Here is a 26300-nt window from a genome sequence, read left to right as displayed (position 1 = left end):
TTGTAGTCCTGTGGGTTGAAGTTGAGAATTCAAAAATTCAGGTCTTAAAACCTATATAAATGGCTACTTGCATAGAAGCCAAGTGAGACCGTAATACAGAATAATGCAGGCGACTGGAGACATCACCTTTTCTGTTTAGATATGTGGGCCTCGTTACATGTGTTAGCACTGTAATAAGACAGGGTGACTGTAACTAACTAAAAATTAATTTTCTTCCTACATGCTATTTGTGCAGAAACAAAACTGTACAGCAATTTCCTTCCAAGATCTACTTTGTATGTCAGGAATGTTTTCCCCATCGTAGTCTAGGCTTACTATGTGAGAATTAAAAACAAATAGTAAAAATGTTAGATATGAAAGAGGCAAAGTATACATTACAAAAGACTGATTCATATATTTAGCATATGAACCTAAGTTTCTCACCCTATATGAGAAGGAATTTTAGATATGGCAGTATTCTTTTTTGGGTGTCCTGTGGACTTTTTATTCATATAAAATGCTTTGTAGAATAATATAACTGAGAAGAAATTTATCTGTTGTGCCTACTCTCACTCCCTCTAAAACTTCAGTATAGAGAATCCAAGCAGTATAGGAAGGGTATCTCTAGTCAGGATAGGCCCAAGTAAGGAAGCCACTGGCCATCTTCTTGTATGACTGTGTAGCCAAGTCTGTGTTTTAGCTCCAGATGAGCCTTTCCGTCCGCCTTCTTGTCCTTTGTTCCACTAACAATAGGTAAACATGAATATTTTACCTTCTTAACTGTTTGATTATCTAGATACTATAAAAGGAAATTTGCATTCCTGAACAGGAACATCTGGAGACCATTTACAAAAGGTCCTTTAACAGAAGAGAAGTGAATTTAAGAAGAATATGGATGTCCAGGTTTACATGATAATCAACAAAAGCCATTCCTTTTCCTCCTCTTTTGCAGGGAGGCACTTCACACTCTAGCCAGAGGGAACATCCCACAGTCACTCTGCAGGAAGCTTTCCTTCACAAGTTATTTGCTTGAACTCTGAAATGTTTAAAAGTCTATGAAAACAGACAGTTTCTCAGGTAAGACATGAAAAAAACTTGAGTAGGGACCCCACTTGTTAAATTAACTTATCTCATACACTAGTGAGAGTGATGGGCCTTCCAGTTTTCCCTTCCAGTTATTCCTCACAGTCCTTTAATTTATAAAAATTAAATCTATTTGGAAGTCAAACTCTAAAGTCAAGAACAAGGAGACTAGAAAGATGCCTGAACTAAACCTTGAACTGAGATATAAGAAAATGCCAGAAAAGGTGAACTGAAACAGTGGTGAGAAAATGCACATAACTGTGCATGGAGGGGAGACTCAGAGAAACTGAACACGTAACTCATTTAAGATATTTTTGCTATGCCTTCTTGATACCCACATATGAATTTGGAACCTAGACAGGAAGCCTTCAGCCAAACCAAACTGTTTTTAACTGCATTCTATTGAAAAGCTGTATCTGAACAAGAACCAAGCATTGGTTGCAACATTTGGCCCTTGTGTTTATGGAATGACAACACAAGAATCTGATGTGCTGAGGTACAGGCCTTCCTGAGAAGCAAAGGAGCTTACACATCTCCCACCTAAATTAAATTGAATACTGTTGGTATCACTGTCAAATGTGCTCTGTTTCAGCCTGATATTAATTGCTGCAGTCTACCTTAACAAGTCGGTGGATAGCATGAACACATATCCGATATAGCTGCTCACAAGGAAGTAAATGGCCCATTTGGCTGCCAGAAATAAGATTATCGCTATTCAAGGACATTTCCACAGAAACGAAGCGTCTGTCAAGCAGGACTTGAGTGCATTGAATGTAAAAACTGTGAATAAGTCAGGTAGACAAAGAGCTTTAATATCCTGGCTTTGTACTCTTTGTCCTAGACAAATCAGATGGGTTCATACCTTTGACTGTGTAAAAATGATAGTTTTTACATATTTATTATCTATTACATTTAATCTGCTTCTGTGTTAATTTTAAAAAAGCATGGATACTCCTGTAAGCAGACAGTTCCTACCTCTTTGGAAACACTGGTTTAAGTAATAACACAACCGAAAGTCACAGAGGATATGAAAAATTAAAGGCATCAGAGTAGTGGATATAACTATTTTTAGGTCTAGGGTTTCCCATACTGCTCTGTTTCCACAGCCACCTTCTCTGAAGCTTAAGGGTCACCACCAAATTCTTTTTCTAACCCAGGTCTGAGTAGTTACATTAAGCTCAGTGGTATGGCCCAAAATACCAGAGAAATACACCGAATACAGAATTAATCACTCAGTAGGCCTAGAATAAGAAAAGCGTGAATGTTTTTGAGTGATAAAATCAAGCTGGAAAGCTAAATAGTTAAAAATGCCTTACGTTTCTGCTCTTCAGTGCTGCATTGTTGAATTTTTAAGAGGTTTTCTGATGTTTTAAACAAGAAACTAAACAAATGTGATCCAAAAATTACACCTTATCAAACCATGTTTTTCAGACATAGAAGGATGGTCAGAGTCCTACAGCATCAGCTTCCCTGAATGACAGTCAAGACCAGTGAATAAACTCTATGATGCATGAGAAAAACTGGTTGCCAGCACACATCAAGCGAGGGATTACTCACTGAAGATGTGTTCCCTATATTGCACAGATACTGTAGACACTACAGAAACAAGAGACGAGCTATGCATATCTGACATCACGAAGAGGATCACACATTTGGATGTGCTACTTACCTTCACCCACTGGAAACTTGTTGCCAATTTATGTAGCATATTCCACACATTTGAAATGCCACTTAATGAGACTATGATGACAACGGAGATGTAGGTTTTCTGCTGTCACTTATCCAGACCTTCAGCTCTGGCTGCAAAGAATGAAAAAGTTCATTTAAAATCCAATGAAATGTTGGCACCATAATAAAAGAAAACATAGGTCTACCCTATAAACTATCACAGTAGCCTAAAGAGAGTTTAAAAACTAGCAATTAAATAATACTTATAATTCCAAGGAGAAAATGAATAAATAGCTTTTACCTTAACAGACTTACTATTGCAAGAATATTCCCATAACTAAAATGCTGGAGGCCATATCAAAATTCCTTCACATCTTTTTTGTTAACTCCTGAAAAAAACAGAGTTCTATGGAAAAATCTGCTCTGGGAACATTATCCAATACAAGACACACTGTAGGGAAAAAAAGTAACAGCTGCAGATACCATTAGCCAACAAGATGTGCTGTGAACATTTCTAAGTGCTTTAAAGGCATATCAGAAAATTAGTATTTTTGCCATCATGATGGAGAAGGAAGTAGATTATTTTGGTAAGTAGAACTACCACTACAGTAGGGAAAAGACATCTAGGATAAAAAGAAACCAGCTGAATAATTTCTTATGAGGCGAGGTAAGTCTTTCTTGAATTTAAATTAGTAAGTTACACTTACTTCCTAGACCGTGAATTTTGCCAAGGTAAGCTCTCTGAAGTAAGGTATGCTTTGGTGTGATGACCAAGTCACTAATATATAAAGAACTTGGTTTATAAAAATACTCTACACATGCAACATATTTATGCAATTTGCTGTGAAGTACATATGGTATTTTAAAATATGTTCATTTTGCAAGCAAATGTTTGGGGTTTTTTTTCATAGAGAAATCTTTTCAACTAATTCACAATTCATATGAAGGAATGAAAAGAGACTAAAACTGAATAAACTTTCTCATTTTGATAATCTGTTCAACATCTTTGCACATGACAACATCTCTACAAAGGCAGCTCAAGCCTCCTTTTTGCCCAAGACATTTAAGTTGCTTAGGTAAGTATTTCTCAAACTATAGTCTTACTTTAGCCCTATGGTCTAATTTTTTATTGAAATCAGCTTTTGCTTTTAAAAGTAGCAAATAGTTGATAATAGATACTACCAGTCCTCAGCCTGACCTGCCACATTATTAAGCTTTTTCCTGTGTATACGCCTGACCACCAGTGAAGTGCCCATGTACATAATAATTTAACTGCCAAGTAAAGGCTCCGTTTTCCAGTTACACCTCACTTAAGCAGACATCAGAGGTTACAATTTTTATTTTTTTTTGGTAGGACTAATAATTATTTGAAGCAAATAAACCTTCATACTAATATCAAGCAAAAAGAAACTCTTCCATATATCAATTTTCATGAAAAACATGGTTTAAGACTGCTGAATGATTTCCATCATCACTACAGCACAAGGAAACGTTTAGCTGATTGATGCATAGATACCAGATACTACTTTTACTACAAATTATGTTTTTATTTTCTTATTTTCTGCTGTAGTTAAATAAGGCTTCAACAGGAAGGTTCTACTAACTCTATAACCCTTACAAAAGGGAGAAAAGCCAAAAGAAAAACAACTGCTGTATTTACAGAAGGCTGTTTCAAAGTCCAATTATAATTACAAAAAAAACTCCAAAAAGCATCCATTAAACAGATCCAATGCTCCAAATAGATTTGACACAGTGGCACTTTAAATCAAATCTCCCAAGAAGGTTGTTTTTTTTCTTTTTTTAAATAAGCTGTGGCTTCAGAGCTGGTTTATACAAAGTGACAACTTGAACAATTTTGAAATGTTGCTGGTTAGAGGGAGGGGGGGAACCCCCAAACCCATTGTCACTATGGTAATTATTTCACAATGCCTGATGTTAAATGGGCAGTCCTGTGGCCTAAGAAGCAGCTGAATCCTGCATTGTCCTTGCATGATAAAAAGATTTGAAAGTCTGAAAAGCAGAGGAACGGAATCTCACAGCTTCTTAGACTTTGCTCTGAAAGGGCCATTGTAACATCATCATAAATCCTGGGCTCCCCAGGCACTTGACAACTAAAGCAGTGGACAATAGAATTCTTGTGTTGAACAAAACAGTCCTTGTCTGCCAAAGGGCTTATCTGCTTCATTTACAAATGTCTTTCATTGTACCAAAATAATTCCCTATTAGAAAAACTATTAGGAACAGAACTAAATAAATATTCACAGCCTTGTGGTCTGTTTGGCAGAATGAATAAACTAATACAATCAAGGAGCATGCAAAATATGAGATTTAAATCAAGGAAGTCCAAACCAACCCCAAACTTCTATTTATTTTCCTCTCTTCGTTTTCAGTTTTCCTGATTGCAGGAAATTACACTGAATACACAATTGTCTCTGTAAAAAAGACCTAGATATGTTACGCTCACTAGAAGGGATGAAAAATATTAGAAATCTGCAAAGATCTCAGATTGGAGCAAAATTGCATCCAACATGCTTTTAAATCTAAGTATTTCCAGAAGAGCAATTACAGAAATAATAAAAAACATATCTGAGAGTTTAATGACATAGAGACAAAATACTTATAATCATAAAAGGATTTGAACTGTGGATTTATAACTACATATGTTTAGGTCCTTGTTACTGAGAGATATAAAGGCATTAGGGATCAGTTTCTGAAATGAAATGGTTGCCAGATTATTGCAACTTTTTTCAAGCCTAATGAAAATTCAGGCAGCTATCACAGGAAAGAGTGAAAGGGACTAAAATATTCCAATTTCAAAGAGCATTTCTAACATAGTCAGAATTCCATTGCATCAGGCTTCCACGTAAACAGTTATTTGATAACAATTTACTAGAAAAGTGCTTATGGAAAGACAATTTACCCCATACACAATTATTAAGGAAACACCCGACCAATCTAAAGTATCGCTCAAGCAAACAGCATGACCACATTCAATCAAAATGGCAGAGTAATCTCTACTTCTGAATGGAAACCTGAAGTAGTTGAAACTTCTTGGCTGAATTATTCATCATAAACTACTTATTCAAATCCGATACCACAATGTTTTTACACAACCCAGGCAAACTGGCTGAGGGGCTGAATAGTTTTCTCTTCCCGTGTCGAATTATTACAAGCCTACTAAACATATAAATATTTCTAACCTTCGTATTAAACAGATATTTAAGTGGGAAAATGAAGTATTTAGAACAGCAATACCGTTAAGATGCAAAAGAGTCTTAAGAACATTTAACATAAAAATAACAGAGGTTTAATCTCACAATCACCAGGCAGAACCCAAGACTTAGCAACACATGAGGTTTACATGCTTCTACCATGACCTTGCAGTCTGACCCTACCACACACCACTTAACCTTGGAGCCATTTCTAAAAGTGAACAAAGGCACTGTAAAACGTTTCACCTATGAAAAATGTACTAATCAGTATAAAAATCAGAGGGAAAAGGCCTGAATTCAGACCTCCCACATGCCAGCTGAGCATCTCTACCATTTGGGTGCAGGGCTTCACCATTTTTTCTCTCACCTTCTCTTCCTCAGTGAATAATTCACTGTTCTAAAGGTATAGGTATAAGTTCTGATTCCACATAAAGTTTAAACTTGACTTCTTGTATACTAATTTTAATGTTTGCTATTCTATGCTACACATTGCCCAAAGCCCCCTCCCTCTTGAAGCTGGATCATCTGTATAAATATAATTTGTATAATTTTATTCTGATCATTTAGGCAATTCACAATTCAGGAATATGTCTTCAACAAAATCTGTTTCCTGCCAGCTCTCATAATTTTATTCTAGGCCCTACTACATGACACACAACCACACCATATTTTTATATAGTCAGCAGTCTCTGTTTAAGTATAAAAAAATGGATCTGCACTGAAGTTTAAGTCTCTTGGAGCAAAACTGGCATTTAACCCTGCTAGAGAATATATGTCTGGGTGCCTTGACTAGGAGGGTAGTGTCCTTGACTAAATATAAATTGCTCCTGCAAGCTATTATCTTAGGATCTAAATAAGCTTATGCTTGGAATCACCTTCCAGGAGAATCTATCTTTTTCCACTTACTACAGGCAGATAAGTCAAGTAATGTGAATCCCCACAGGCAGCAACCAAGATAGCAATATAGCATCCTCGAATAATTTAGGTGGGAAGGGACCTCTGGAGGTCATCTGGTCCAGCTCCACCACTGAAAGCAACACCAATTTCAAAGTTAACTTTAGGTTATTAAGGCTGTCACTTCATTAATGTTAATAGCTGAAATTAGCAGCATGACCAAGGTGTCTCTGTGTGGACACCAACGCTTTAAGGGCTTACCATCTTATGCTGAAAGACAGCCACGTGAAAACCAATAGAACAGAACAAAGGGCAGGAATTGCATCAGAGAGAATAAAAAAGCAATCTTGTATAATCTGCCTTATAAATACATACATATGCAATTACAGGGTCTATTGGCAGGTCAGGGCCAACGACTGATGGCTGACCACATTTCAGAGTCTGGGGGAGGCTTGCACCGCTCTGTGTGTGCTCCTGAGCACCCAGAGAGCCCGCAGCAGACCTCAGGTATACCCCATGCTGAGCAGCAGTGATGGAGGAGCACACATTTCCTGTTTCTGTCTTTCACCACCACAATACTTGAACACTTCAGATTTGTTTTATTACCTCCTGGTTCTGAGGTAGGAAAGTGTTAATATCTGTATTCCACAGCACAGAGTTCAGTCCTGGGGGAGGTAGGTTTTCAACCCATGGTTTCCATACGCAGACTGTCATAAAATGAGGCTTGAAAACAGATTTTGAACTAAACAGTTGTACCACCCTGTAGCTTCCTCCAGAAGGAAAGAAAGACCTTGCCACCCAGGGGTGATGCCTTCTGGAAGGCAGGACACGTGTGAAAGGCAGGACACGGAAGAAAAGGCCAAAGCCCAGGAGCTGCAGAGGAGGTTTCACAGAAACAAGATTCTGTTCAAAGCAGGCAGACAGCCTGTTTCTCTGTCTTATGAACTATTCTGATTTTACATTATAGTCTACCAAAATATCGTCCCTCGGTGTTCCCATGCCGTCACCATGCTGTTGAGTGCTGACCAATATTCTGCAGGTTGCAATACCACAAGCAGGGAACCAGTGAGATGGACTGCTTCCAATTACCATGCATTGAAAAGTAGTCAACTGTCCTGAATGCTAAGCTGTTAGATGTGAAGGCCACGAATAATGTCAGAAATTAAGAAACTGAAAAGCAGAATAGCCCTATGCTCCCATGAGAGACAAAAATATATATCTTAACACTTTTTAGAATATTAACAACTGTGGACTAAAGCCCAAAATCTCTTCTGTCCAAGGCCAAACCAAATAGCAGTAAGAGAAAAGGTTCATGTGGGCTCACAAGGAACAAATTGGTCACCCTCAAAAAAGCTCTTTACAGATCACATGAGTGCCCAGGCCCTGTGCTCACCCAATAGAATATGACTTTATCAGGGTTTTTTCCTTGCTTTTGGGTCACAAGTGCCTGAAGGTAGACAACAGGCCCTTGAGGATAAAGTCTGTATTAATTAGCTTCATGCTGCTCCAGTCCCATCCTATCCAGGTACTAAGAATACAAGTGGGTTGGGAGGCCTGAAGGCAGGTATGTTCTGTCATTTTAAATATCATAAATCAAGCCCACCATTTCAATGCTTCCAACTTCTGTGAGTTTCTTCCAAATCCTAAATTTGTAAGAAGAGGATCCACAGCAACTAGATACATACTTTTTATACATACACGCCTATACAGACACATAAGCAAGTAAATAAGTCAAATTATTTTTTGCAACTTTTTATGCATAAACAAATAATTTAGTGTACCACACTGTATATAATTTGAATTCCCTGCACTCAGAAAAAGTCTTTATTTGCCCACTAAAAGCTTGGTATTTACATTTGCTAACAGACTAATTTAAATGTACGTTCTTGAACCACCACCAGTAAAATGCTCACATATATTCTCTCTTGAAAAAAAAAATTACACGTACAAAGCATACAAAATCAGTTACTACTATTGCAAGAGGCATACAGAATTGCTCTAATGCATTCTAAGTCATGCTGGAACACAGCTTTCACTGGCAGCAGATGTCAGAGACTACTCATTAGAGTGGGATCATGGCAATATTTTTATGGCCAATTTTCCCTGCAGATTTTTTTTTTCTTGTTTGTTTCCTGCCCTTGCCATTTTCATACTCCTGTTCTTTGGAGCTTTTCTTCCACTAAACACAAATGGCCAGATCCTTCCTCTACAGCAAAACTGTAGCAAAGACTGTCTTCACTAGCATTTGGCACATTTTGTCTTTCTCTTCCGCTGCCAATTTCAGTAGGCTGTTCTCTATTTCTTTCCTCTAGCTTTCTTCTGCTTTCTTTTATCAACCTCTTCTAGTGACCTGAAAAGAAAAACTAAAAATTGAGAGCCACTGAAGTATATGCTGAATGCCCCTATTAGTTAAGCTGTAGGGGACACTCAGCACAGTAAAAAAATTCAACTATCCTTTCAAAAAATCTTTATATAAATGTTCTACAAAATCATCCTGCTGGTTCCAGGTCCACTGGAGACGCCCAAGAAAGAATAATTCAGAGATACCATAAAGGAGAATAGCTCAGAATTCATCCAAGAGGCTCAAGAGAGACAGAGTTCTTTGGTCTTAGGGACATTTTTTTCCTACCTTCTCCCTTTCATTAATAAAGAAAGAAAAGAGGAGTTGTTCAAAGTCACTACAGAGATCTGATGTTCCTGTATTCCTGTGTGCCTTATTCAACTCTGAATATCTCTGTCATCCCAGGAAGATACACAATTCATTCTCGGAAGCCGATTGCAAACCCAGCAATAATCTTCAAAGGTTTGTAAAGCTTTTTTACAATGTTTAATTCAGCCTTATTTCTGACTGAATACACCTCTTTCCCTATTCCCTCCCGTCCTCCTCCCAAACTCCCATGGGTCATAGCTTGTCTAGATCTACAGAGAGTGGAAGGAAGGGAAAATGGATAGTAAACTCATTTTAGGTCAACCAAAAGGCATTCAGTGTCTGTCTTTCCTAGTCGTCTTTTCCTCATTTCCTTTTGTGTTTTCTCAAAGGACATTACACGGTTGGCTTCTCAATCAAGGACAAGGCAGTGTCAAACACATTAATTTGTCCATGAAACACTCTTTAAGTGTTGACAAAAGAAAGCTTGAAAAATGAAGACAGACAAACTAAACATTACTGATTCCAAAGACCAAGCCTCTAAAGAATACACTTCAGTTTTCAGGACTGAACAGTACTGATCAGCTGATGTTTTGATACCATCCTCAAGAGTATATAATTTTTAAGAAATGGTAATTAAACGTATAGCAAAATATCAATGAGTAAGTATAGAACTTGGAAGATGTGCAAGCACTAAGAGTACTTCATGGTGCCTGGTATGCAGTTTCTACTCACAACTAATACACATTTCCAGAATTTCAGTGCTGTTTATAGCCAGGATGATACGATTTTCCACCACATATCATTTCAGGATATTCCACTCCAGAAATTACAACATATTTCTATTTTTTATTGAGTTACTTTGTTATTTAGTAACATGCCTACCTACCTGTTCTTGGGAGTTGAAACACAAACACAGATTTGCATTTCGGCTGAATCATGTAATGAAGTGCTCGTAACACTGACGTTCACAGTCAAAATTAACCAGAATACTTGACAACATTAATATTTAACATTTGTCTGCTATTCATTATGCCTCCCAAATACCATCAAGACTTTAATTTTCTGTAGTGTAATTATTATAAGCTATGAGCAAGTGTATTATGAGTTTTCTTCAAAACAATTATTGTGAAATAGAAATATGCATAACCAAATAATAACAGAGCAAGTGCTCTGCATATTCGGATGAAACCACATAATTAGGAAAGAATTTCTACTGATATTGAAGGGAGTTTTGCCTGATGGAGATAGTCTTAGGTGCTATGAAGGCATTTGCTTTAAATAACAATAAATAAGCTCCAGAGAACTATACCATCTAGCAATCATCTAGTAAACTCATATTCAACAAACCAACAAGATCTATTTATGAAATAATGACAATAAAAAAGTATTTTTTAAAAAAACAACAAACCAAAAAGCCTCTAGTTGGCTGAACGCTGAGAACCTATCTCCACTATCTTAAAATATTTCAGAATTTCAGCTACTCTATAATTCAGTTGCTTTCTTTTGGGACTCAGCCAGGAGCGTCCAATGTTAATACAACTAGACAAAAAGACAGACTGCATATGGAAATAACCTAATGCCTAATAAAAAAGATATCTTTATAACAATGAAAGAAGTCACTGCCAACTGTGCAGAAATGTGACTTTCCAGCAAAAGCATGGAAAGGTCTATTTGCCAAAAGCTTATCTAAAAACATATAAGTGGAATAATTTTTGTACAGAAGTAACTTCTTTCCTTTCAACTGAATTGGACAGGGATGGAAGAATATTCCACGCCATGGCTTAAGTCTCTTGGGTGGCTTTGGACAGATTTGCTGGGAGTATCTACGTAGTATATTGCTGGCAGATGTGAGCTTATCCTGCCCTAGTTCCAAGCTGAGTTGAAGCCGAATAAATGTGGTTAGCACAGCACATTGTGCCCAACCCACCAAGTCCTACTGTGAACCGAGGCATACGAGCTTGTGATCAGACCTGCTAATTCAGATTTGGCACTGTGATAAGCATGTTTGTGTAGCTCCGGTGGGCTGAGGTTCTGCCTGCCAACAATGGACTCTGTCAACATGCCTTCTGCTCCTCAGCTCCATCACTAAACTGGAAATAATAATTAACACCTGTATCTGAAAATGGTATTGTGAAGGTAAGTTAATTTACTCTTGCAGAGAACGTTAAGATGCTCTCAAACTAGAATCATACAGCCATATAGTTATTACTTAAGGGAGTAAACCTTTTTCTGCATGTAAGCTATGGAACTGAGCCAAAATAAGACTATATACATAATTAATGTTCCATTTGCTGAGCTCTCCATTCAGATAACATAAAAGGATCGTCATGTCTTTGGTATTATCTTCAGGTTTGTGAGACTTATCAGTATTTGACAACTCCATGTATCTAAACAAACCTGTTATTTTGTTTTCAAAAAAGCATCAACCTAAGTGAGTTATATAGAAACAAGTCACCTAGTAAGTTACCTAAGAGAGTGAACAACTTTGCTTCAACACCTTGCTGATTCTCAAGTCACAGCAATTGTAATTATAATGTAGTCTTTTTTAACAGACAGCATTCTGCATGCTAAATTATGGCTGAATGCTTCAGAAAATTCATTTGAGAAGTTTCAAATGACAATAATTAGCTTCCCCACTCCCCTTTTAAAAAGAAATCTAATTATTAATTCTGTCAAACTCATGCAAAATGTTCATGTTTTTACATTATTGTTTACTTATTACTGTAAGTAACTGTAGTGCATGGAGAAAGAGAGAGGATGAGGAATAAACCACAGAAACTTCACTAAATGTTGGATTTGTCCTTTTATATTTTGTACTTTATGTGCTTGTTTTATGCTTTTATTTTTCAGGGCACAGGAACTTCCCCAACCACATTTGAGAAAATAAACCTCAACAATCCCCCACATCAGGACAGTATAATTTTATGAGTGGTTACATAAATTATCCCCCAAAATACTTTGTGAAGAAATATCTTGTGGTATTGAGAAATACACAATGCTGTAACTCAAAAGGTCAAGATCTCCTGGTCTAGAGCACTGCACATCCACAATTATGGTACAATAGACAAAATTGACCAAAAGAAAGTTACAAGTTTCAGAGCACAATCCTGTGTGGCATCAAACAGATAAATTTAGGTGACAGTGAAGAAGCCTGCACATCTGCCCACATCAGGGAAAAACACCTTTTCATAATGCACAGTAGGGTTCCCCCCACGCCCGTACTGGCGCACTGCATAACCGAGCCAAGCGCAGTCACGCACTGCTCTCCTCTCCTCTTGGGATGTGAAAACCCGCCCATTTAGCCAAGCTTGCATGGCACAGGCATGGCCTGTACAGCCTCTGGAAAGCCATAAACCTGCAAAACTGTACTTCGTGCTACACAGATATTAGTAAGTACCTTAGAAACAAGTAGTAAAATTGCATATCAGAAATATGAAACACAGACAGTTGGAAATGGAGTTGTTGAGCTGTACTTTTCCCCTATTGATTTCTTTGTGCCCTGAGTTTCCAGTACTAAAGTTACCTTATTCCAGCACAGAAATATTTCAATTAATTAAAAATAACACTTGCAGGAAAAGATACTTACAGAGAAGAAAAAAACACCAAAGCATCAAAAAGATTTAGGAATATATATTCTATTGATAGTTTTAAGTTTTCAGATGATTAAATCACATTGACTTTGTAAAACCTTGTGATCATGTGCATTTGAAGATCTTCCCCCATAACAGCAAACTAAAACCTCATAGTTAAATGCAATAAACCCACATTTGCAATGAAACTTAAGTGCAAGTGTTCAGTACCTTTCAGCAAATGTAATTTATTTTAATTTCCAAAGTCAGAGCCAGCATTAGGTCGGTGCTCTAAAGACTGTACTTTCCTAGAAACTTCCAGGGAGGAGATTGCTATCTGAGCTCTTGTACGTACAGGGTGAATGACTGTCTAAAGATACTTCAGGGATACACCAAGGTCAGGAGCATTCTCAAGGGACACCGCATCGCACTGTACCTGTGTTTACCAATCTGCCACCTCTAGGAACAGACGTGCCTGCTCTCCCATAGCAGGCTGGGGGCCGTGCAGGACCCCAGGCTTGCTAAACTCGGCTCGGAGTAGAACAGAGCAACTTGTGAAATAGAAAGACAAGTTTAGCTGTCTTGAGAAAAAAAAGCTGGGGCGGGGAAGGGGGGGAGCCTTAAGAATGAAGCCAGCAAGCTTTGAAGAGCCAGCAGGCTCCCATGTTAGCCATATGCCTTCATATGTCTGTTCTGTGGGAGTGTTACAGCTCCTGCTGTTCCATTCTTCACTTTTTAAAGAAAATGTTACAAGGCCACAAGGACTCACAAACATTTGTTGACATTTCTTCTGGGTCAGCCTTAGGAGGCCTGCAAGAATTTAAACATATGGCAGTATTTAGTTGCATAAGGGAATGGGTTGTTTCAGAGAAAAGCAGTATTTAGTTGCAAAACAGTTTAATCCACCATAAAGGTTTTAAATTTTTTGGCCAAAATCCAAGCTTTTCTGATTATGTTTTTCACATTATCTTTTTAAAGCAACAGCAGCTTATCAGTTGAACTGGTATTATGAAATATTTCACAATAATTTCTACTGTCTTCCACACAAATAATACCTTGATCTGGGGTTCCACATCAAACAATTGATGTGTGTTTAGATTTGAAAAGGGGAAAGAAAGAAGACACCAATTGACTACTGAAATGAAGGTGGTTTCCCAAACCTGTCGAAGGACACAGAACCGTTGCTATTTTGAACCACAAGGTTACTTAAATTGGGTTCTCAATATGTTTTAGTAGCAGTACATATGCATGTGCAAAGCAGAAAAATGGGTTTTCCAAGGCTTTACCTTGTTATCCAGATAATATTGTTCTAAGTCAGTTGCTAGTAAACACACAAGCGCTCACTTGCTGGCATTCTTTACACCTTGCCGTTAAAAAAATATAGTAATAATACATTGCACACAAAGATCTGAGCTGAGGTTTCTCTTAAGCCATGAATAAAGGGCAGCCCAATGTTAAACTTACTTAAAAGCACACTGGGAACACACCTGATACAGCTATACTGACTGAGCTGTAGCATCAGGTGTGGACCATAGCAACCTACCTCACAAGGAAAGATAAAAGCCCTGTGAGGACTCTTTTTTTTTCTTCAGTGCTTATTTCCTTCAGTATCACAGCCCACTAACACAGAGGTCCTGACACACTCTTCACTTCTATGCTATTAAATAGGCCACAATATTGTGTATTGATTGTATAGGACAGTATTTAAAATTAGTATTTTAAGCAATTGAAATGGAAGGTCTTGCATGGGAAACAAGAATACAAGAACCGTTCTCTGCCAAAAAAAATATTATTTTTTCAAAACTACACAATATGGTTTTTAAAAGGTAGACCTGGCACAGAAATTTTTTTTCCTAAAATGTTCTGTTAACTAATATCCAATCTAACACATTAACTAATATGAACCAGAAGTTGTCAAACAAGTAAGTTCTTGCAAGCAGCCACAGGCATCAGGAGTACTCACACGTGTCCGTGCACCCGTCCTTTCCTGCGTGGCAGAGGCAGAGCCATGTCCTGCACCACGCAGGGACAGGAGAGCAGGGGAGGGCTGTCTGGGGGCACCACAGCTGCCTCTGGGGTGGCAAAGGGGTTGCCCCAGCAGATAGCACATTAAAAGCTAATATTGAGGAGACCATGGATCTTGGTAGGGTTTCTATGCAAGAAAACATGCTGCAGAATTTTGAAACAATACTGTTTAACAAACTCGTCTGGTTTCAATCAACATTTTGAAGCCTAAAAAGAAACCCAAGATTATTTTGGTGAAAACAATTGTAAGAAATTAATTTATAAATGACTGAGATGGATAAAGAAAATTTTTAGAAACTATAGGGAAAAGCAAGGTTGTCTGATTTTAACAAGTCTATTGTACAAATAAATGAAACATCTGGATGAGGCAGTTTAAAAGACAGAGATAGTAAACTTTTAGTATGCACTTCCTTGGGAGTTTATTAGCTGGTAGCAGGCAGGGTCAGGTGCATTATCTGTGTTGTTAAGCCAGATGAATGAAAGTTGCTTGTATGTGTTATTTAAACCAATTATAGAATGGTAAAGCATCAAACAGTCTGAAATTTAAAATGAGTCAGAGGACAAAATTTAGTTATTAACAACTGTGTGGACATATAAACGATGTGATTAAAATTTCAAGGTCAAGTTACTTTGATCTAACTTTTATACTCTCAAAACTATCATCCAAATTTGGTTAGCAAGATAACTATCTAAAATGTTGTGAACTTTGCAGTCCTTAAGAAATAGAGCATGTTACATCTCATAAAGCTTTGCAAAAATAAGTTTTTATAATCTTGCTAAAATTAATTTGACATTTCCTGAAAGTTACCCACCTACATTTAACCTTTATCCAAAATTACCTTTTATTCTAGTAATAATTTTCAGCAATAAACTGCAAGAGGCATTCTGATATTAACAGAAGGTAAAAATGGATTTTCAGAATCCTGCTATCAGCAATGATCACAACCAAGTAAACAAAAATTACTATGAGTAAGAACCAGTAACTTCAGAGGAAACAGTAAATCAAACAAGTATTGATTGTCAGTTACCACGTAACAAATCCTGATGACTTAGGGATGGGAAGATTTGTGCTCAAAGGCTGAATATGGCCATGATGGAAGGTCCTGACTGTATGGAAGACATGTAGCACAGTATGAAGAAACTAGCGTCCTCGATGGAAATCAGGTGCAAAGATTTTAGTCAAATGCACATTTGAAGTAGGAAATAAAAATTAGTAGTTGAAAACAAACAGTCTGACACTGTAGTGCCCAACTTTGCGGCTGAATTCAGAGCTTGAGTATGTGAGCCAGATGGATCAAATGATATATCAGCAGAATAGGAAAAATAAAATAACAATTAATAAAAGGGACTGTATGACTCATCCAAAAGTCAGTAAGAAAATGGCATCAGAAAGCTGAAGCCATCAGCTTGTAATAATAACCAAAAGGTTAAAAATGCTTTATGTATTCAAAGAGTGGCAGGAAGACTTAACTGCAAACTTTTTGTTGCCTTCAATGGCAAGGCCGTAAAGCAATTAAAGCTGGGAATTGTCAAGAAATTTTTATAATGAAATTTTTATACAAGCACTTGGCATTAAATTCACATTCTTGCCAACGTTATGATAGAAGGCAAGACACATAAGTCCATTTTTATCTTTGAGTAAGGCAAACAATGGAAATATTTTAAGTACCCCAGTGTGAAAAAAAAAGGAAAGTTACATTCTTGAGTGTAAAAAAAGATGACATTTTGTAAGAAAAATTAAAAAAAAAAAAAAAAAAAGATTGCATTCTGCATCTGGACAGAATGTAAATAGATGTAAAAGTGACAGCATGCAGTATGGAAGAACAAGGCTGCAATGAGCAGGGAGATCCTGCAGGAGTAACAATTTCTTATAGGATGCCGGTGGTATACTAAGGATTTTCTCAAACATTTTGGTTCAAAGCAGTGTGCAGTGCAACGCCTGGGTGGGCAGGCCGCTGCAGGGAGCCAGAGAAACTGCTCTGCACCGGCACAACAGTCTGCCTCATGCTGTACTGCAGAACCAGTGCTATTTATCACAAGTCTTTGTCTTACAAAGACAACCAGTTGTGATTTGGACTCTTGGATAAAACTTTAGCTATCCATTGTATTGAGGAGAATCTGATTCCAATTATCGGAAAGCAGAGAAGAGTTTGTTTCTCTGTTTAGCTACTTAGCCCCATCTAAAATTCACTTCTCTTCTGCATGATAAGAAATCAAAGATACTCTGATACATCCATGAGCAATTATAAAAGCTATGCAAATATTAGCAATGTATCTATAAATATTCATTTCATATTAAATCTTTTCTATCAGATTCACACACTTTCAGATTCTATTTCTGCAAACATTTCCCTAAATTCAGATTATCAAGTATGTTTGCTGAAACAGCATATTTTAAATAAGTATTCACAGCAGACTTTCAACTTGTAATTGCTAATATTCGTGTCAGAAACCTAACTCAAAGACCTTCACATCCATTTAGGAAACTGAAGGTTATCATATTACTGGTATCTCCCATCAACGCAGCTCACAATGAATCAAATGGCTCAAAAAAACCTTACCAGAATAAAATACAATTATGCTAACAATGCATGTTAGCAACCTTGTGCAAGCAGTTTACTGAGATGAGGAAAGCCGATGACTTACAGAACTGTTTACTGAATATTTTGGTGAAAATAACTAATTTTCAATGAACAGATTATGTATCTATTGCATGAACATACTGCAAATAGAAAAGCAAGATGACCCTCATTTAATGAATTCTGTTACAAATTAACTACCCTCCTATAAAAAAAATCTTTAAAATCTAACTATATGTACACAAAATGTTTCTACATTAAAAGGATTCATAATGCTTTATTAAAAGATACAATACTAGAATAAACAACTGAAAATTGAGTCAATATGGTTTAATATTGTTCTGTGTAGATCCGACATACCTCTGGCTGAAATCAATGCAAGCCAGTTAAATAAATGCTTTTGGCAGATACTTGCTGGTGCCTTAACATATTAGCCATTCTTTTGATGAAATCAATAGTTATTAATGATTTTTTTTTTCCACTTTTAGAACACTGCAACTGTTTCTGAAAGTCACCAAATGTACACTGTCTTCTCTGCAAACAATGTAGGAAAAAATATCAAAAAACTATCAAGTTCATAGTTAAAACACATCAACTCATTTTCAACTCCTACACTTCTATATTATTCTTTGGTCAATATTTGTATTCCTTTGCCTGCTCAGCATGAGACAGTGCTTCAGCTACTTGTAGAGACTCCCATCCAGCAAGGTACCTTTGAGGCAGCATTTGCTCTTATTGTTTTGTTTTCTTAATATAACCCATTCAGCTGAACATGCTTCCATACCTCATTAACACAGCCATTACAAATCTAAAATTTCAGAAAGAGTTGTACTGCGTCTAGTCATATATTTCATTTATATGAAGGGTTATGGAACATAAAAAGGCCTAGCTAATATTAGATCGTTGTAAAACTTCCTCAGCTGTCTGTTTTCATTTCAACCATTTGTAACAAACATCCCAAGTTTTTTTTTTAAATCTCTTGGTAGCACAATACCTGCTAGCTTATGTTTCAACCTTTCATACCATGGCCAATATATGCCGTGACCCAGATACCATGGAGATATACAGCTATTGAGAAAAAAATGTAAAGCTCTGTCACATGTGAGATTAAATGTTACATCCACTTGTTTAATTTTAAGTTATATAGTCTGAGTATAGGAAAATATGTGATCATGGAAAATCAGGAGCATCTGTTAGGATAAACAGTTATAATCACAGTTAGGAATTCTCATTATCTATGTCCAGTTGAAAGCCCAACACTTCTGCTGTCAAATCTAAACAAACTGCAGCTCAATCTTAAGCTACAATTAGCAAACTTGATGGCTGTTTCAATCAAAAACATCAGAAGCGAGGTTTTGTAATTCCCTCCATTTGGGCCGAAATACAGATTTGGTCAAGATAATTTCCATTAATACAAAACCCAATAAAATATATCAGCTCAAGCAACCATTATTATTATCCAACAATATAAATGGCTTTGCTGCACTGAAACAACAAACATGATGACAGCCATTCAGGCAACATCTGATTTATATTCAAAATTTAGTCCCACACAATTAGGAAAAAGTAGGTAAGCCAAGCACAAGTTTAGCTCACTACTAGAGTTTTTAAGAGGTCAAGCCATCCTGACGTATTACCAGTACTACTCTGTAATCATTGCAAGATACTTGCAGAAGCTCAGTTTGATGCCTGTAGTCTTGTTAGGAGCATCTCCACGGTATTTAGGAAGTGCTTCATTACCATTTAGTACAATCCCAAATAAACTGCATAGTTCAAGAATAAATTCTTCCTGCTCTTGGAAAGGAAGAACTCCAATTCAATAAATATATATTATTTTTTTTACTGTCTTCATTAAATACTACTAAGTTTTCAGTAACAGTTGCAGCTCAGATTTTTCTCAGGTACTTTTTTGCTGGAAATAAACCATCTTCTAACTGCTATGTGTTTAACAAGAGCTAAGGATTAACCAGCTTCAGCTGGAAGGCAGGCAAGATGAAGCTGACTGTGTCTTTAAGAAGAGCACAACTTTTTCAGGATGGCCAAAATGCCATTGCTAGAATCTCTTCAGTGTAGCCACTGTGCCAGTATGTCACCCTCCTTTCATCCCAAGCTAAGCTAGTTTTATGTGCTTTAAAATTGACATTTCTTTTGATTTGTCATTTTCACCACCTTAGGTATCTTTCTAGGATCTGTGTTGGTCATTCTATTCTTTTTTTGGCCTAACTCATCATCTTATTCCTAAATTCTGAAAGCAAAGAACATGTTTTTCCCATAATTCACAGGATTTTTGTATGTAGAAAAGGGAACAAAATATAAAATTCATAGCAGTCTATTAAATACAGAGCAGTTACAAAAATATGGAACATACAAAATTCAGTCAGAACCCTGTCACATACATGCAAAGGAAAAAAACATCTCTGAGCCCTATTTTCATTACATCTAATTTTTGGAGTAAGAACAACAACAAAAGAACAAGAAATCATGCTAAAGGACAATGCTAGCAAAAAGAATGTGTTTGCAGAAAAATGAAGCTGAGTTAATTATCATTGATAACATACAGCTGTGGGCTGGCTTCAGGGGCGGTGGGTTGGCCGATGTAGAGAAGGTGCAGCTGTGGCTGGTTCTGGAAAGGGGTTGGGCAGCCAAGGAAGAGAGGGAGGAAGAAGCAGAGAGAACACACGCCCTGGAAGAGAAGAGCCGAGGAGAAGGCAGCAGAGGGGCTGGCATGAAAAGTATGCTGGTATGAGATGGTAAAAGACCTTGTTGCAGCTGGCTAGTTTTGAGCACTGCGACATTTGTCCAGCACTTTTCTCAACCTACCGGCAAAGAGAGTATCTAGTGTCAGCTGATTCTCACTCTCTGTATTTAATTTTGATTTGCATTAAATTCCCATAGTATAAACTCACAGATGCATTGCACGTAAACCAACAACAGTGAAGAGGAAATAAACACACAAAAGCTTCCATAGAAAGGAATGCTCCCAATATTTGTATCTCATGTCACTTGCCTATTTTCTGTATTTTAACATCTTCCTTGGTGTCTTATTCCTGCTTAGCAGCTCTAGCACATCTTAACCCAAGACATCCGTAACCTGGGACACCTCCGGCCTAGAGAAATACTAACCAGCTGATCTCAAAAGAATGAGAACCTGGCATTGATAGTTTCTCAGTTACCAGCAATAAAGAAATGCTTTCTGCACAGCAGAAAAATGCTAGAGTGCCATGTGTGCTGCCGTAATACCAGCTTTCTTGGTGGGCAAGAAGCAAAAAAGGTGTACTGATTGAGCAGTTTTATCCTCACGTAACTGCTATTGACATACCCAAAGACTGATCTATAACAAAGAGTTTGAGAGGTTTTTTACTTATCCTTTTGTCCTGCCTCTCCTTTAAACAACCATCCTTCAGACACAGACAGAGCAAAGCACCCCTGGATGTTTTACACTTAAAACCTTATACACAGAAGAATGGAAAATGATGCTTAACCGTAAGTACTATGGATTGTATCATACTGCATATGAATGATGCGTATGTTCCACCTGCAAACTATTAGTGACATTTCCAGGCAAAGCAGTGCTTAATTTTGACAATTTAATGTTGATGTGTGTAGTTAACTAAAACTCGTTCTGCAGGTTCTGAACTGAAGGCCACTGCTGGCCATATTCAGTTGCACTCAAGCAGTTACAGCCATGGGTTTTTAGCCTCCTGCACAAAGCTTTTATGTAAAAAAACCTTCAGACATTTTATATTACTTAATTGGAAATTATTCCTGATTTGACAGTGGTACCTATTTCCCTAAAGGCTCTTGATTTCTAAAACCATGTGCAAACATATTACAAGAGACGGCCACAGCCATCTGGGAAGGTGTAAAGAGAGGAATGACCTGAATAAAGTCCATAAAGCAAGTCATTAAAAGAATCCACAATGGTAGGAGAAGAACCCACATTTTTTTACCAAGATCCCTCTAGATTAGAAAATGTGACATTAACCCATATACTCCAACAATTTTTTTTGTTGGTTTTTACAGGATCTTAAATCCCTCTTCATTAAAAACTTTTTTCTATTGGTGAGATCAGTTTTTCTTTAAAATTGTGACTTTATAAATATTTTTTTTTAAAAACCAGAAACTTTCGAGACATGTAAATTAGTAATGTCTCACTTCCTCTGGCACCCTGAAAATATGGGTCGAGCCTATGACAGAGATGTATGGTTTCAGCCCCTCCTCGCTGACAACGGTGTAAGACAAAAACCTGAGAATGGAAATATTTCAGTTGGTAAAGACGAGTCCTTTCTGCTATATGAGTTTTATTCATGAGCTGATAAAAGCATTCCTTTGCCAACATATGCTGTGCTTAAAATAAGGATTGCTACCAATATAGATATCCTGGCATAACTATATTAGCAAACACTTGCTACCACAGAACAAGACCAAAAACATATCATCTTCACTAGAATTATTTTTTTAAAATTCAAACCACAAAAAACTTTAAACTTGGAGCAGAAGGTTTGAAGAGAGTTAACGTCTTTAAAACGTAACGTGTTTTACTTTTGAAGCAAATTTTGTTTTCTGCTCCTGTCCTGACCTAAAACTAATTTAAAAAACTAATCTGAAAAAAGGAGTCATTTCAGACATCTTACCTGTAATGGCCACCTCTATATTCTGTAGCTCCATGAGTCTAATCTAGTGGACTTTCCCTGTTCTCATTATGCTGAACAAAACCAGCTACTACGATGTTACACAAAACAGAAGTCTCCCACTAACTGTAGGTACATATGTATACATATGTCTTCCAATATATCCACATATTCTGCCCTATGAAGGAACAAGAGGCAGACAAAGAAATACATTTGGAAACTAGTTTCAGTTGAGTCGAACTGACAGAATGTGGGAGCTAACAATTCCTCTTAAGTTCAATCTTTTATCTTACCAAAAGAAAGATTTGCTAATGACTTTGAAAACACTTACATGAGTCATTTGGTAAGAATACTAAGGGATGGAACTAATTTTCCTCTGAATTAAAAATTTCAGATTATTTTTTTTTATTCCTGGAAATAACTATCTAAAAATCACAGCAAATCTGTAGAGCTTTATGATTTTTGCCTATTTTATCATGAGAAATAATAGTGTCAAGGTGGTAAATGCTTTTAATTTCTGCATAAAGAACTGTAACTATTTGGCCTATGAGTGTAACAGAAACTTGGTAACTTTACAGTTTGTTATATGTTAGAAACATATAACATATGAGAGACATAACCAAGACAGAGAAAATAGCAACAGGTCAAGAACAAGGGAAAAAAATCTATTGAAATTCTATATAATAACATCTGGAGAAAACACTTGGAAGAAATTATTAGCCCGTATTGATTTAATGTTGTTTCTTTTTAAAACCCTACCATTCCTTGGGAGACTATTACAGCCAGATTTATCTGAATTTTGTCTCATTCTGTGGTACCCTCACACCTCCTTGAGGAACAGTTTGTTGCAGAAATAAAATATTTACATTTCCTCCATTTAAAAGTCTAAGGAAAAAAATAATCAGAGCTGAATTTAGTGGTACTGAACTTCTTAAAAAAAAATAATGGAAAAGAGCAAACAAAATGCAGGGAACATCTTGTGATCTGATACACTCTAAAGGTTTTTCACAAAATTTACTTTTCAATGGTAAGAATAAGACTATGGATCTCAATAGAGGTCAGTTAATCAAATACATGTCCCTTGGTTTTCTCAGATTCTGTGACAATACAACAAACATGAAATTAAATTAATTCAAAAATTTAATTCGAAAAAGCACAAGAGTTATTCTATACAGAAAAAACACTGAAAATAGAAGTCATCTTCTCTGAGCTGAAATATGTCAAATAAATCTGAGAAGGATAATTGTAACAAACAAGTTTTACTCTTTATTTTCTTATTAACAGAATCTTTTAAGGAAAGTGTTGGTATTCCCTTGCTTAAAGACCCCTATTCCAATAGTGTTTCTTCCAACTGACTTCAGAAGCAACAACTGACACCAGGATGCCATTGGGGGTAAGTAATTTAATGACTGTAGTTCAGAAGAACCAGACAGATTTAGTGGGTTCAGTCCAGGTTGAGGTAATTAAAGCTTGTACAGCTGAATGAATTGGAAGGACTGTAGCTGCTTTGTCTTGATCATTCAACAGGAGAAACTCTCCTAACAACCATTTAGGCTCAATGCCATGTAAATATTCTGGCATAAGTAATCCAGTCCTCCTCACTCAGCTTCCTTGCAGCTATCTATGGCCTATTCAAAAGACTTCTAATACTGTTTGTTTCTGAGGATGATAAGATGCATATGATCTGCCTGTTTTAGTATTTTGCGGATCATTTAGTACTCCCAAAATTCTGAAGTACATAATTATACTTGAAATAATTAGAATCCCAGTTTAAACAAAAATCAACAACAACAAAACACGGGGGGGGGGGGGGGGGGGGGGGGGGGAATGGAAAGAAGGAAGAAAAAAAGGGGGTTCCCTGTAGTAAGTATGCTGGAAAATTTGAATTGAGTTTGGGAAACCACCATAAGGCACTCTGAACACTTAGACCTGACCCATTAAAGTTCAGCAGTAAAAATCTCAATGAGTTCAAGCAGTTCAAGAATGTGGAAAGGGAATCTGTGGTATTAGGATATTTAAAAACAGGCAATAGAGACACAGATTAAAAGAAGTATCCAGGCACTAAAAAGATGAAAGACTAAGCAATATGGTGGTAAAAAGTCAAGAATAAGAACGCATTTTATCTCTGTCTTTAATTCAAGAGGAATAAAAATAAATTTTATTTGACAAAGTGCATATGGAGCAAAGAAAATCCATGCTCTTCCTGGTTCTGGCACTTACTGGCTTACTCCATCTTTTATTTCGGCTTTCACGATGGGAACCCATAAACATAGCTTGCTGCAGAATAAAACTTCATATCAAACACAAAGTTTAAGTACAACACCTCCATGATCTTTCCCTAGGCCTATATTCAAGCATAGTAATCAATCCTCAAAAGTACTGATGGCTGCCACACAAATAGGTATTAAGGTTGCTTTGATATCCAAGAACATATAAAGCTGCTTATCATCCTCTATCACAATGCTATACCCTGCCCAAAATTCACCAACAGCACTTCAGAAAAGAGGAACCAAGAAAGTGATGTCAGTAATACCCCCTGCTTTAATCACATTTGGAGTCAAGGGTCCCTTTCCCCACAAACACTTAGAAATCATAGTTTCAGAGATAAATTCTTTGGAAATTTCTTGAAGGAGCACTGATGCATGTTCTGTATTCAGTGACATAAAGCAAAGCTGAGAGATAATTATCCTGTGAGCATGGAGTCAGTGCAGTGTTAAAAAAGGTGCCAAAAATTCCAGTGCTGTCATTAACTGCTGCTGGCTGCTTGTCATCTAAGAGTGGAGGACAGCCCATCAGCCTGTACTGGTAGATGGGAAGATGAGAACATACCTGTACACAGTAGGATATTTATAAAATCTAATCATGCAAGGAAAAAAAACCCCACAAATTGCCTCACAGAGAGTTGTAGCACTTATTTCAGTTACATGACATTTCATTTTTCCTTTAGAGCCAGCAATGCCATATTGCTGATCTTTCCCTGATTTAAAACTAAGTATCCAAAAACCTATTAAATACTGAAATTTTGTATAGTCCCTGGATCAAAACAAGATCAAGGAGAGAAAGAACTAAATTAGTGGAATATTTTGTCTATTTGTAGCTGATACATCTCCTTTGAAAGCTGTCAACATTTATATTTTTAACTTTTTTTCAAAGTACCCTCTAAATGTTAGCACTTAAAACAAGGGACTTCTGCTCTGGCTTCTGTGTTACCAGGCAAATAAGCAAAGAAATTGTCTCTATGCATAGGGTGTTGTACTAATAAATAAAAAAGAAGAGGGGAACTATACGTTTGTAGTCTCTGAGTCCAGCCACCTCAGGCAGGCAAAGCAAAAGTACTTTAGACAGGTGCATCCACTCAAAAGCATGATCTTATGTATGTAGCATATAGGTTTCAATGCATGCTATAGTAAACCTAAGACATGCAATACCAGAGCAAAAATGTAAACGTATAATGCACTATAAGAAAAGAGCTTGAGAAATCAAAAGGTTTCACCACTGGCGTAGGTCCTGGAAGAGGAACAGGTTTGTTATATAAAAGCTCCACATGATACTATTAAAAAAATCATATTCCATGTTACAGAAGAAGAAAAGTACAATTTGAAAAATTGTAAGTCCTCTAAGTCCAAACTGAGCTTGCCTAAGTTCTGCCCAATCTGCAACATCTAAGAGCAAGGTAAACCATTCCCTTGTTCTCTTGCCTGGGTGCCAAACTGTCCTTCAGGAGGTTGGAAAGGAAGTGCTGCTGTTGCTGTTGGTCTTTTAATTACCATAATCTTAGGCATTTCTCTAACTGGATTAGCCAGAGCTTTTTCAAACAAAGACAAGTTATGAGTTGATAGTAAAACTATTTTGGTTTGCAGAAAAAAAATCCTGTTTATCTGTAGCATCACAGTATTTATAATCAAGATCCTAATCTGCTGTTAATGTACATTTTATTTTATTTTACTGGCTGGCCAAGTTCTGTAGCTGTTTCAAGAGACAACTTACTAAACTTCTAAAGCATTTTAAAC

The 26300-nt window shown here is 36.9% G+C and overlaps 1 protein-coding gene across 3 annotated transcripts in view; it reads right to left on the bottom strand.

The window, feature by feature from the left end:
- The window catches only part of CDH11 (cadherin 11), a 247226-nt gene that overhangs the window by 38121 nt on the left and 182805 nt on the right, over nucleotides 1-26300 (bottom strand). For all 3 annotated transcript variants that reach the window (XM_055726785.1, XM_055726786.1, XM_055726787.1), the window contains one exon: nucleotides 2732-2862. The gene's annotated coding sequence lies outside the window, so the exon portion shown is untranslated. The remainder of the gene's footprint in view (nucleotides 1-2731; nucleotides 2863-26300) is intronic.

Source organism: Falco cherrug, chromosome 14 (genome assembly GCF_023634085.1).
Source record: "Falco cherrug isolate bFalChe1 chromosome 14, bFalChe1.pri, whole genome shotgun sequence".
NCBI lineage: Eukaryota > Metazoa > Chordata > Aves > Falconiformes > Falconidae > Falco > Falco cherrug.
Note: the sequence above shows the minus strand (reverse complement) of the source record. Positions and strands in the feature narration are given on the sequence as shown.